The sequence below is a fragment of the Andrographis paniculata genome, unplaced genomic scaffold (assembly GCF_009805555.1).
Source record: "Andrographis paniculata isolate CXL003 unplaced genomic scaffold, ASM980555v1 Contig43END, whole genome shotgun sequence".
In the NCBI taxonomy this organism is placed as follows: domain Eukaryota; kingdom Viridiplantae; phylum Streptophyta; class Magnoliopsida; order Lamiales; family Acanthaceae; genus Andrographis; species Andrographis paniculata.
The window spans coordinates 164694-178522 of NW_026137577.1; positions in this window are offsets into that span (position 1 = coordinate 164694).

The following is a 13829-nucleotide window of genomic DNA, read 5'->3' on the forward strand; positions in this document are numbered from 1 at the left end:
AGTTAAGAAACACAAACACTATTTATATTACCTTAAAACCCGATGTAACAATTACGAAAAGCCCTTTAATAAGAACTACAGAGCACATAGTATAAATACTATAAAGTACAATATAATATAAAGATAAGGCAGTGAAGAAACAAAATCAGTAACTATATTCCGTTAAAGCACTATTGAACATACACGAAAAATACTGTAATCATAACTCTAGAGCACAAAGTATATTCTCATAAAGTTCAATATAATAGAAGGGAAAAACAATGAAGAAACAAAAGCGCTATTTATATTACGTTAAAACAGCATGTAACAAATATGGAAAGCTCTGTAATAAGAACTATAGAGTACAAAATATAATCTCATAAAGTTCAATATATATAAAAGGAAAAAGTGTTTAGAAACAAAAGAGCTTTTTATATTACCTTAAAACACCATGTAACAAATACGAAAAAATCTTTAATAAGAACTACAGAGCACAGAGAATAAATCCCCCAAAGTACAATATAATAAAAAGAAAAGGCAGTCAAGAAACAAAAGTACTAACTGTATTCCCTTAAAGTACTATTTAACCTACACGAAAAGCACTGTAATTATAACTCTAGAGCACAAAGTATAATATAATAAAGTGCAATATAATAAAAGGGAAAAAATAGTGAAGAAACAAAAACGCTATTTCTCATACCTTAAACTACTATGTAACAAGTACGAAAAGCACTGTAATAAGAACTATAGACCACAAAGTATAAATCCAATAAAGTACAATATAATAAAAAGAAAAGCAGTCAAGAAACGAAAGGACTAACTGTATTCCCTGAAAGCACAATTTAACATACACGAAAAGCATTGTAATTATAACTCTAGAGCACAAAGTATAATCTTATAAAGTTCTATATAATAAAAGGAAACACAATTAGGAAACAAATAAGCTACTTATATTACCTTAAAAGACTATTTAAGAAATACGAAAAACACTGTAATAAAAACTATAGAGCACAAAGTATAAATCCCATAACGTACAATATAATAGATGGGAAAACATTGAAGAAACAAAAGCGCTATTTATATTACGTTAAAACACGATATAACAAATATGAAAAGCACTGTAATAAGAACTATAGAGCACAAAGTAAAAATCCCATAAACTACAATATAATAAAAAGAAAACGCAGTCAATAAACAAAAGCTCTAATTGTATTCCCTTCACGCACTTTTTGACATACACGAAAAACACTGTAATTATAAATTTAGAGCACAGAGTATAATATAATAAAGTTCAATATAATTAAAAGGAAAAATAGTTTAGAAACAAAAGAGCTATTTATATTACCTTAAAACACTATGTAACAAATTCAAAAAACACTTTAATAAGAACTATATAGCATAGAGTATAAATACTAGAAAAAAAAAATAATAATAATAAAAGAAAAGGCAAACAATAAAGAAAAACACTAACTGTATTCCCTTAAAGCACTATTTAACGAAGACGAAAAGCACTGTGATTATAACAATAGAGCACAAAGTAAAATATAATAAAGTTCAATATCATAAAAGGGAAAAAAATAGTGAAGAAACGAAAACGCCATTTCTCTTACCTTAGAATACTATGTAACAAGTACGAAAAGCACTGTAATAAGAACTATAGACCACAAAGTATAAATCCAATAAAGTACAATATAACAAAAAGAAAGGCAATCAAGAAACAAAAGCACTAATTGTATTTCCTTAAAGCACAATTTAACACACACGAAATGCATTGTAATTAAAGCATTATTTAACTTACTCGAAAAACACTGTAATCATAACTCTAGAGCACAAAGTATAATCTCATAAACTGCAATACAATAAAAAGGAAAAATAGTGAAGAAACAAAAGCGCTATATATATATTACCTTATAACACTCTGTAACAAATACGACAAACACTGTAATAAAAACTATAGAGCACAGACTAAAAATCCCATAAAAGACAATATAATAAAAAGAAAAGGCAATCAAGAAACAAAAGCACTAACTGCATTCCCTTAAAGGAGTTTTTAACATACACGAAAAACACTGTAATCATAACTCTAGCACACAAAGTATAATCTCATAAAGTGCAATATAATAAAAAGAAAACACAGTGAAGAAACAAAAGCGCTATTTATATTACCTTAAAACACTATGTAACAAATACGACAAGCACTGTAATAAGAACTATAAAGCACATAGTATAAATCTGAAATAGTTCAATATAATAAAAAGAAAAGGCACTCAAGAAACAAAAGCACTAATAGTATTCCCTTAAATTACTATTAAACATACACAAAACGCACCGTAATTATAACTTTAGAGCACAAAGTATAATCTCATAAAGTGCAATATAATAAAAAGAAAAAACAGTGAAGAAACAAAATTGCTATTTATATTACCTTAAAACACTACGTAACAAATATGAAAAGCACTGTAATAAGAACTATAGAGCATAGAGTATAAATCCCAAATAGTACAATATAATAAAAAGAAAAGGTAGTCAAGTAACAATAGAGCTAACTGTATTCCCTTAAATCACTATTTAACATACACAAAAAGCACCGTAATTATATCTCTAGAGCACAAAGTACAATCTCATAAAGTGCTATATAAGAAAAAGGAAAAAATAGTGAAAAATAAAAGCGCTAACTGTATTCTTTTAAAGCAATATTTAACATAGCTGAAAAGCACTGTAATTATAACTCTAGAGCACAAAGTATAATCTCATGAAGTGCAATATAATAAAAAGGAAAAATAGTGAAGAAATAAAAGTGCTATTATTATTACCTTAAAACAGTATGTAACAAGTACGAAAAGCACTGTAATAAGAACTATAGAGCACATAATATATATCCCATAAAGGACAATATTACTGTTGATGTAATTTTTCAACAAAAATAAAGTAAAATTCAAAGATATAGAAAATATCCTTAAACTTGATTAATTAGTGCCTGAGATTAGGAATCTCTAAACACTGTACGGTACATAAAATAAACTGGAAAATAAAAGACTGAAATTTAAAGTGGTGATCCCCAAATCTGACTTTGCTTTGTTGAAGTTGATTGAAGATACCTTGCCAAATGATGATCCAAATCCTTAAATATTCTCTGGGAAACTGTACTGAAAACCGTCGCCCGAACGGTTACAACGTCTCCTTCTCAACCGTCTTCCAATCCTTCTCCTGCTGACACGTGTCCTCAGCAGACCAAAATTATCCCTATATTTCACTCTTTGAGCCGACCACAGACCTTCCGCCCTTTTGGCCCGACTGCCAATCTACAACCGCATTGGTCCGACTGCCAATCCTCCCGACTTGCAAACCATCTGACTTATTTGGATTAGCTACAGACATCCCGACTAACGAACCATCCGACTTGTTAGTCCCGCCGCAGAGTTCCGACCTGAGAACTTCCCGACCTGAGGGCCTCCCGACCTGCGGACTTCCCGTCTTGATGACTTTCCGTCTTGAGGATCTCCCGACCTGCGGACTTCCCGTCCTGATGACTTTCCATCTTGAGGACCTCCCGACCTGAAGACCTTCCGACCTAAGGTCTTTCCGTCCTGAGGACTTTCCGTCTTGAGGACCTCCCGACCTGAGGTCTTTCCGTCCTGAGGACTTTCCGTCTTGAGGACCTCCCGACCTGAAGACCTTCCGACCTGAGGTTTTTCCGTCCTGGGGACTTTCCGTCTTGAGGACCTCCCGACCTGAAGACCTTCCGACCTAAGGTCTTTCCGTCCTGGGGACTTTCCGTCTTGAGGACCTCCCGACCTGAAGACCTTCCGACCTGAGGTCTTTCCGTCCTGGGGACTTTCCGTCTTGAGGACCTCCCGACCTGAAAACCTTCCGACCTGAGGACTTTCCGTCTTGTATTTTCCTTAGAAATAAACCTATTTTCCTTGATTTCCTCACGGTGTCCTTCAGCCAGTTCAATCAACTCTATTGCCAGGCCCATTCTTCTTTTTACCTTGGGCTTTTAACCTAATTCTAAATTTCGTACGTAACAACTTGCCCGCCGCCAAGGGACTTTCAAACGCCATTTAACAATCGATATTTGAAAGTTCATAAATCATCACCCTCTTGAAAAACTCCCTTAGCAACTGCACCAGTTACTACAACACTCCGGATTAACTTCCTTCTCCACAATATGATCCTTTCAATTTCCAGATTTATAGGAACCGAAACAAACTCCTTCCTTTAAAGAACACTGTTTCTCACATTTTAAGAAACACATTCCAAGGCATATTTTGGAAACCAAAACACTTGAAGTGTTAACAAGCATGGCGAGTGACCGACCTCATGTTCCATCAAGCAACTGGGAAGGTGTTCTTCAACCCTTCTTTGTAGGTAATCACCCTATTGGAGGCCATGCAGAAGACTTGTTACATATACTCAAGCAACTAGACTTCAAATTCCGATTCTCCCAACGAGGAAGAAGAACCATTCATCGCGTCATCCGCCTGATGGAAAAAATCATCGAGGGGTATGAACCTCTTCGTGACATCCTTAGCCGCATTCCTGACCTCCATCATCACATGGAAATGATTGAAAATCACGCAGCAACCATACTTCCAGATCTTGGTTGGGATAACATATTTTCCAATCAACGAAAAGTCTTTTCAAGATTGCGTACCATTGTTGACCGTGAATATCAAGCCATAACAGACATGCAAGCACGTACCAATCAAGATTTAGACGAAATGCAAAGCCAATGGGAGAGGTACCGACCAGATTTGGAAGATCTTATTGAAGAAGAACCAGAACTAATATCCACTCACTGGGATGAAAAGTCTGATTCAGAGGCAGAAAATTTCTCACAAATACATGATGACTAACAGAAATGAACCTTTAAATAGGTTCGAACCCCACAAACGGGTTCTGAGAATAATATTTGGCTTCAGGCAGTTTTGTTATCTGAAAAGGCAGGATAATACCTCTTCAAATATTTAGCATTAATACAATCATGTACTCTCTTACCTTCATGATTTACAATAATGAAAGCACCATTCCCAATATCTTTTTGAATAATGTATGGTCCCTCCCAATTCGGTGACCATTTTCCCAATTGGTCCGTTTTCTTATATGTAGGAAGAATGGTCTTCCAGACTAGGTCTCCTTTTTGGAATGTCCTGTGAAGAACTTTCTTTCCGTAATTCCTTGCTCTGATTTCACTCTGTTTCACACTTCGACTTATTGCATGAAGTCGGCTAACATCCAAATCCTCCAACTGTTGCATCATAAGTTGTTGGTATTCTTTTGTAAGATCACCATCAGTAAACTCTGTTCGGCCAGATGATACTCGGATTTCGGCTGGTAAAACAGCATCTTGGCCAAATGTGAGTTGGTAAGGTGAGAACCCTGTGGCCGTATTTCTGGTATTCCTATGTGCCCATAAAGCCTGAGACAATAACAAATGCCACTTTCTTGGGTTCCCTTCAACCATCTTCTTGATAATCCCAATGATGATCTTATTTGCTGCTTCCGCTTGTCCATTGGCTTGGGGATAATAAGGTGATGAATGGTGTAATCGGACACCAAATTCTGCCAAAAAACTAGAGAACTTTTCCCCTGTGAAAACCAGACCTTGGTCGGTTGTTATAGACTGAGGAATACCATATCTGTAAATAATTTGATTCAAAACGAAGTCTATCACCTCTTTCTGATCTACATTTTTCAAAGCAACTGCTTCTACCCATTTGGTAAAATAGTCAGTCGCGACCAATATGAAACAATGATGTTTCGATGAAGCAGGATGTATCTTACCAATAATATCCATAGCCCATGATTTAAAAGGCCATGGTTTTGCCAAGAATTGCAATTCGGTTACTGGCAAATGGTTTAAATTTCCATGTCTCTGACATTCCTGGCAGCCTTTGGCAAATCGTATGCAATCTTCAAAAATCTTTGGCCAAAAAAAACCCAAACGATGAATGGCCCATCTCATATTCAGTCCTGCCCGATGAGCTCCACATATCCCACCATGTACTTCTGTCATTACCTCTAGAGCTTCTTGAGACCCCAAACATTTCAAAAGTAAACCTTCAAATGATCTCTTATACAAAATTCCATTTATCAATTGAAAACGTAAAGCCTTCAATCGTGTCGCAATTGAAACATTCGCACCTGGATTTTGTAAATACATGATAAGCTCTGTTCTCCAATCGGTCACTGTTTCACTGGTATCGTTACGTCCGACTGTACCCACGCCGTCGGGCTCCTGTCCGACATTAACTACGCAGTCGGGCTCCTGTCGGACAGTAACTACGCAGTCGGGCTCCTGTCCGACAGTCACTACGCAGTCGGGCTCCTGTCTGACAGTAACTACGCAGTCGGGCTCCTGTCCGACAGTCACTACGCAGTCGGGCTCCTGTCCGACAGTCTCTTGCCCGACCATCTCTTGCCCGACCATCTCTTGCCCGACCATCTCTTGCCCGACCATTCGATCACATATTTGGTCTGTCTTTCCTTCTATGCCCGACTTGACCTCCAACCACATATCTTCCAGAATTCCTTTACAGGCCCTTTGAGCCAACTCATCAGCACATTGGTTTTCTTTCCTCGGAATGAACTCAATTATTACTTCTGAGATTTTTGTCAGTAACCGACCCACAATATCCCTGTATCTGCGAAGATGAGGGTAATTGCAAACATATTGATTGTTTACCTGGTTGATTACTAATTGAGAATCCCCCCTTATGATTACAGACTGGACCTTCCTGGCTATTAAAGCCTCCAAACCCAAAATTAAAGCTTCATATTCTGTCGAATTATGGGTCATGGCTTCCAATCGTAGTTGTAAGTTGATCTTTTGACCGTCAGGTCCTTGCAAAAAGACCCCTGCCCCTGATTTGTTTCCAGAGGTAGAACCATCAAAGAACATCAACCATGTTCTGGTACTTATATAAGGTACACATCCGACCTGTAGATTATTCAAATATGATGAACAACCAAGTGGTCGGACGCTATCACAAAGAGAATACCCGACTTGTGAAAATTCTGCTAAGAAGTCGGCTACTGCTTGTCCCTTGATTGCCCTCAAAGGGGAATGTTGAAGATCAAAAGGAGCCAATTTGATGGCCCACTTCATGAGTCTGCCCTTCATAGTAGGTCTCTGTAAAATCAATTTGATGAGATCCACCTTTGATATGACCTCAATTCTTCTGGGCAGCAAATAATGCTCGAGTTTAGTACAAGCGAAGACCAATGAATAACACATTTTTTCTGGCATAGTGTAATTCAGTTCTGGTCCTGTAAGGGTTTTACTGAGATAGTAGATTGCCCTTTCCTTCCCGTCATCACCATCCTGCGCCAATAAACAGCTAACCACTTCATATGTATTTGCCAAATAAAGTTTGAGTGGCCGACCTTGTTTAGGAGGCATCAAGACTGGAGGATGAACCAATGCCTGCTTGATAGCATCTAAAGCCGTCTGTTGATCGGGACCCCATTCAAAAGCATTTTTTCCAGCTTTCAACAATTTAGTAATGGGTCTGACCTTGCCAGCAGCATTAGAAATGAAACGCCTCAAATAGTTCACCTTACCCAAAAGACTTTGGATTTCTTTAACCGTCTTGGGTGGCCGACTATCAAGAATAGCTTTAGCCTTATTGGCATCGATTTCAATTCCTCTCTCATGAACTAAAAATCCTAAAAAGCTCCCAGCTGATATTCCAAGAGCACACTTATTTGGATTCATCTTCAACTTGTACTTCTTCATTCTTCCGAATGCCTCTTCAAGATTTCTCAAATGTTCGTTAAAACTGGAGGATTTAACAATAACATCATCAATATAAACTTCCATAGATTTGCCATAAAGTACAATATAATAAAAAGAAAAGAAAGGTAGTCAAGTAAGAAAAGCACTAATTGTATTCGCTTAAAGCACTATTTAACATACACGAAAAGCATTGTAATTATAACTCAAGAGCACAAAGTACAATCTTATAAAGTTCTATATAATTAAAAGGAAAAACAATTAAGAAACAAAAGAGCTATTTATATTACCTTAGAATACTATGTAACAAATACGAAAAACACTGTAATAAAAACTATAGAGCGCAAAGTATAAATACCATAACGTACAATATAATTAAAAGAAAATGCAGTCAAGAAACAAAAGCACTAATAGTATTCCCTTAAAGTACTATTTAACATACACAAAAAGCACTGTAACTATAACTTTAGAGCACAAAGTATAATCTCATAAAGTGCGATATAATGAAAAGGAAAAACAATGAAGAAACAAAAGCGCTATTTATATTACCTTAACACACTATGTAACAAGTACGAAAAACACTGTAATAAGAACTACAAAGCACAGAGTATAAATCCCATAAAGTATAATATAATAAAAAGAAAAAGTAGTCAAGAAAACAAAACACTAACTGTATTCCCTTTACGCACTATTAAACATACACGAAAAGCACTGTAATTATAACTTTAGAGCACAAAGTATAATCTCATAAAGTGCAATATAATAAGAAGGAAAAAACTGTGAACAAACAATAGCGGTATTTATATAAGCTTAAAATGCTATGTAACAAATACGAAAAGGACTTTAATAAGAACTATAGAGCACAGAGTATAAAACTCATAAATTACAATATAATATAAAGAAATGACAATCAAGAAAGAAAAGCATTAACTATATTACCTTAAAGCACTATTTAACATACACGAAAAGCACCGTAATTATAACTCTAGAGCATAAAGTATAATCTCATAAACTGCTATGAAATAAAAAGGAAACAAAAACGCTATTTCAATAATGTTAAAACGCTATTAAACAAGTACGAAAAGCACTGTAGTAAGAACTATCGAGCACAGAGTATAAATCTCATAAAGTACAATATAATAAAAAGAAAATGCAGTCAACAAAGGAAAGCACTCTCTGTATTTTCTTAATACACTTTTTAACATACACGAAAAGCACAGCAATTATAACTATAGAGCACAAATTATAATATCATAAAGTGCAATATAATTAAAAACAAAAACAGTTAAGAAGCAAAAAGGCTATTTATATTACCTTAAAACACTATCTAACAAATACGAAAAGCACTGTAATAAGAACTATAGAGCACAGAGAATAAATCCCATAAAGTATAATATAATAAAAAGAAAAGGTAGTCAAGTAAGAAAAGCACTAATTGTATTCCCTTAAAGCACTATTTTACATACACGAAAAGCATTGTAATCATAATTCTAGAGCACAAACTACAATCTTATAAAGTTCTATAAAATTAAAAGGAAAAACAATTAAAAAACGAAAGAGCTTCTTATATTACCTTAAAATACTATGTAACAAATATAAAACACATTGTAATAAAAACTATAGAGCACAAAGTATAAATCCCATAACGTACAATATAATAAAAAGAAAATGCAGTCAAGAAACAAGAGCACTAATAGTATTCCCTTAAAGTACTATTTAACATATACGAAAAGCACTGTAATTATAACTTTAGAACACAAAGTATAATCTCATAAAGTGCGATAAAATAAAAAGGAAAAACAATGAAGAAACAAAAGCGCTATTTATATTACCTTAACACACTATGTAACAAGTACGAAAAGCACTGTAATAAGAACTAAAGAGCACAGAGTATAAATTCCATAAAGTACAATATAATAAAAAGAAAATGTAGTTAAGAATTAAAAAACACTAATAGTATTCCCTTTATGCACTAATAAACATTCACGAAAAGCACTTTAATTATAACTTTAGTGCACAAAGTATAATCTCATAAAGTGCAATATAATAAAAAGGAAAAACTGTGAAGAAACATTAGCGCAATTTATATTACCTTAAAATGCTATTTAACAAATACGAAAAGTACTGTAATAAGAACTATAGAGCACAAAGTATAAATCCCACATAGTACAATATAATAAAAAGAAACGGCAGTCAAGAAACAAAAGCAGTAACTGTATTTTGTTAAAACACTATTTAACATACACGAAAAGTATTGTAATTATAACTTTAGAACACAAAGTATAATCTTATAAAGTGCTATATAATTAAAAGGAAAAAACAGTTAAGAAACAAAATCGCTATTTATATTAACTTAAAACACTCTGTAACAAATACGAAAAGCACTGTAATAAAAACTATAGAGCATAGGGTATAAATCCCATAAAGACCTATATAATAAAAAAGAAAAGACAGTAAAGAAACGAAAGCACTAATTGTGTTTCCTTAAACCACTATTTAACATACACGAAAAGCACTATAATTATAACTCTAGAGCACAAAGTATTATCTCATAAAGTGGTATATAAAGAAAAGGAAAAACAGTGAAGAAACAAAAGCGCTATTTCTATTACCTTAAAACACTATGTAACAAGTACGAAAAGAACTGTAATAAGAACTATAAAGCACAGAGTATAAATCCCATATAGTACAATATAATAAAAAGAAAAGGCAGTCAAGAAACAAAAGAAGTAACTGTATTTTGTTAAAATGCTATTTAACATACACGAAAAGTATTGTAATTATAACTTTAGAACACAAAGTATAATATCAAAAAGTGCTATATAATTAAAAGGAAAAAACAGTTAAGAAACAAAAACGCTATTTATATTACCTTAAAACACTACGTAACAAATACGGAATGCACTTTAATAAGAACTATAAAGCACTGAGTATAATCTCATAAACTGCCATATAATAAAAAGAGAAGACAGTCAATAAACAAAAGGACTAATTGTACTCCCTTAAAGCACTATTTAACATACACGAAAAGCATTGTAATTATAACTCTAGATCACAAAGTATAATCTTATAAATTTCTATATAATAAAAGGAAAATAAATTAAGAAACAAAAGAGCTACTTATATTACCTTAAAAGACTATGTAACAAATACGAAAAAAACTGTAATAAAAACTATAGAGCACAAAGTATAAATCCCATAATGTACAATATAATAAAAAGAAAAGGCAGTCAAGAAACAATAGCACTAATAGTATTCCTTTAAAGTACTATTTAACATGCACGAAAAGCACTGTAATTATAACTTTAGAGCACAAAGTATAATCTCACAAAGTGCGATATAATAAAAAAGAAAAACAATTAAGAAACAAAAGCGCTATTTTTATTACCTTAACACACTATGTAACAAATATGAAAAGTACTGTAATAAGAAGTACAGAGCACAGAGTATAAATCCCATAAAGTACAATATAATAAAAAGAAAAGGTAGTCAAGAAAAAAAAACTCTAACTGTAATTATAACTTTAGAGCACAAAGTATAATCTCATAAAGTGCAATATAATAAAAAGGAAGAACTGTGAAGAAACAATAGCGCTATTTATATTACCTTAAAATGGAATGTAACAAATACGAAAAGCACTATAATAAGAACAATAGAGCACAAAGTATTGAATCCCATAAAGTACAATGATATAAAAAGAAAGGGCAGTGAAGAAACATAGCACTAACTGTATTCCTTTAGAGCACAAATTAACAGACAAGCAAAGCACTGTAATAAGAACTATAGAGCACATAGTATAAATCCCATAAAGTAGAATACAATAAAAAGAAAAGGCAGTCAAGTAAGAAAAACACTATTTGTATACCCATAAAGCAATATTTAACATACACGAAAAGCACTATAATTATAACTTTAGAGCACAAAGTATAATCTTATAAAGTGCTATATAAAGAAAAGGAAAAACAGTGAAGAAACAAAAGCGCTATTTATATTCCCTTTAAACACTATGTAACAATACAAAAAACACTGTAATAAGAACTATAGAGCAAAGAGTAAAAATCCCATAAAGTAAAATATAATAAAAAGAAAAGGCAGTCAAGTAAGAAAAGTACGAATTGTATTCCCTAAAGCACTATTTAACGTACACAAAAAGCACTGGAATTATACCTTTAGAGCACAAAGTATAATATCATAAAGTGCTATATAATTAAAAGGAAAAACAGTTAAGAAACAAAAGAACTATTTATATTACCTTAAAACACTATGGAAAAGATACGAAAAACCCTTGAATAAGAACTATAAAGCACAGAGTATAAAGCCCATAAAGTACAATATAGTAAAAAGAAAAGGCAGTCAAGAAACAAAAGCACTAATTGTATCCCCTTCAAACACTATTTAACATACACGAAAAGCACTGTAATAATAACTTTAGAGCACAAAGTATAATCTCATAAAGCGCAATATAATAAAAAGGAAAAATAGTGAAGAAACAGAAATGATATTTTTATTACCTTAAAATACTATGTAACAAGTACGAAAAGCAATGTAATAAGAACTATAGAGCACACAATATAAAACCCATAAAGTACAATATAATAAAAAGAAATGGCAGTCAAGTAAGAAAAGTATTAATTGTATTCCCTTAAAGCACTATTTAACATTCACAAAAAGCATTGTAATTATAACTTTAGAGCACAAAGTATAATCTCATAAAGTGCTATATAATTATACGGAAAAATAGTTAAGAAACAAAAGCTAGTTATATTACCATAAAATACTATGTAACAAATACGAAAAGAACTGTAATAAAAATGATAAAGCAAAAAGTATAAATCCCATAATGTACAACATAATAAAACGAAAAGGAAGTCAATAAAGAAAGCAGTAATTGTATCCCCTTAAAGCACTATTTAACATACACGAAAAGCACTGTAATAATAACTTTAGAGCACAACGTAAAATCTCATAAAGTGCAATATAATAAAAAGGAAAAATAGTGAAGAAACAAAAACGCAATTTTTATTACCTTAAAACACTATGTAACTAGTACAAAAAGCACTGTAATAAGAACAATGGAGCATACATTACTAAACCCATAAAGTACATTATAATAAAAAGAAATGCCAGTCAAGTAAGAAAAGCATTAATCGTATTCCCTTAAAGCACAATTTAACATACACGAAAAGCATTGTAATTATAACTTTAGAGCACAAAGTATAATCTCATAAAGTGCTAAATAATTATACGGAAAAATAGTTAAGAAACAAAAACGCTATTTATATTACCTTAAAACACTATGTAACAAATACCGAAAGCACTATAATAAGAACTATAGAGCACAAAGTATAAATCCCATAATGTAGAATCTAATAAAAAGAAAAGGAAGTCAAAAAACAAAAACAATGATTATATCCCCTTAAAGCACTATTTAACATATACAAAAAGCACTGTAATTATAACTGTAGACCACAAAGAATAATCTCATAAAGTGCAATATAATAAAAAGCAAAAATAGTTAAGAAACAAAAACGATATTTTTATTACCTTAAAACACTATTTAACAAGTACGAAAAGCACTGTAATAAGACCTATAGAGCAAACAGTATAAAACCCATAAAGTACAATATAATAGAAAGAAATGGCAGTCAAGTAAGTAGAGCATTAATCGTATTCTCTTAAAGCACTATATAACATTAAAAAAACGCATTGTAATTATAAGTTTAGAGCACAAAGTATAATCTCATAAAGTGCTATATAATTATACGGAAAAATAGTTAAGAAACAAAAGCGTTATTTATATTACCTTAAAACACTATGTAACAAATACAAAAAGCACTATAATAAGAACTATAGAGCACAGAGTATAAATCCCATAAAGTACAATATAATAAAAAGAAAAAGAAGTCAAGTAAGAAAAACACTAATTGTATTCCCTAAAGCACTATTTAACACACAGAAAAAGCACTATAATTATAACTTTAGAACACAAAGTATAATGTCATAAAGTGCTATATAATTAAAAGGAAAAACAGTTAAGAAACAAAAGCACTATATATAATACCTTAAAACGCTATATAAAAGATACGAAAGCACTTTAATAAGAACTATAAAG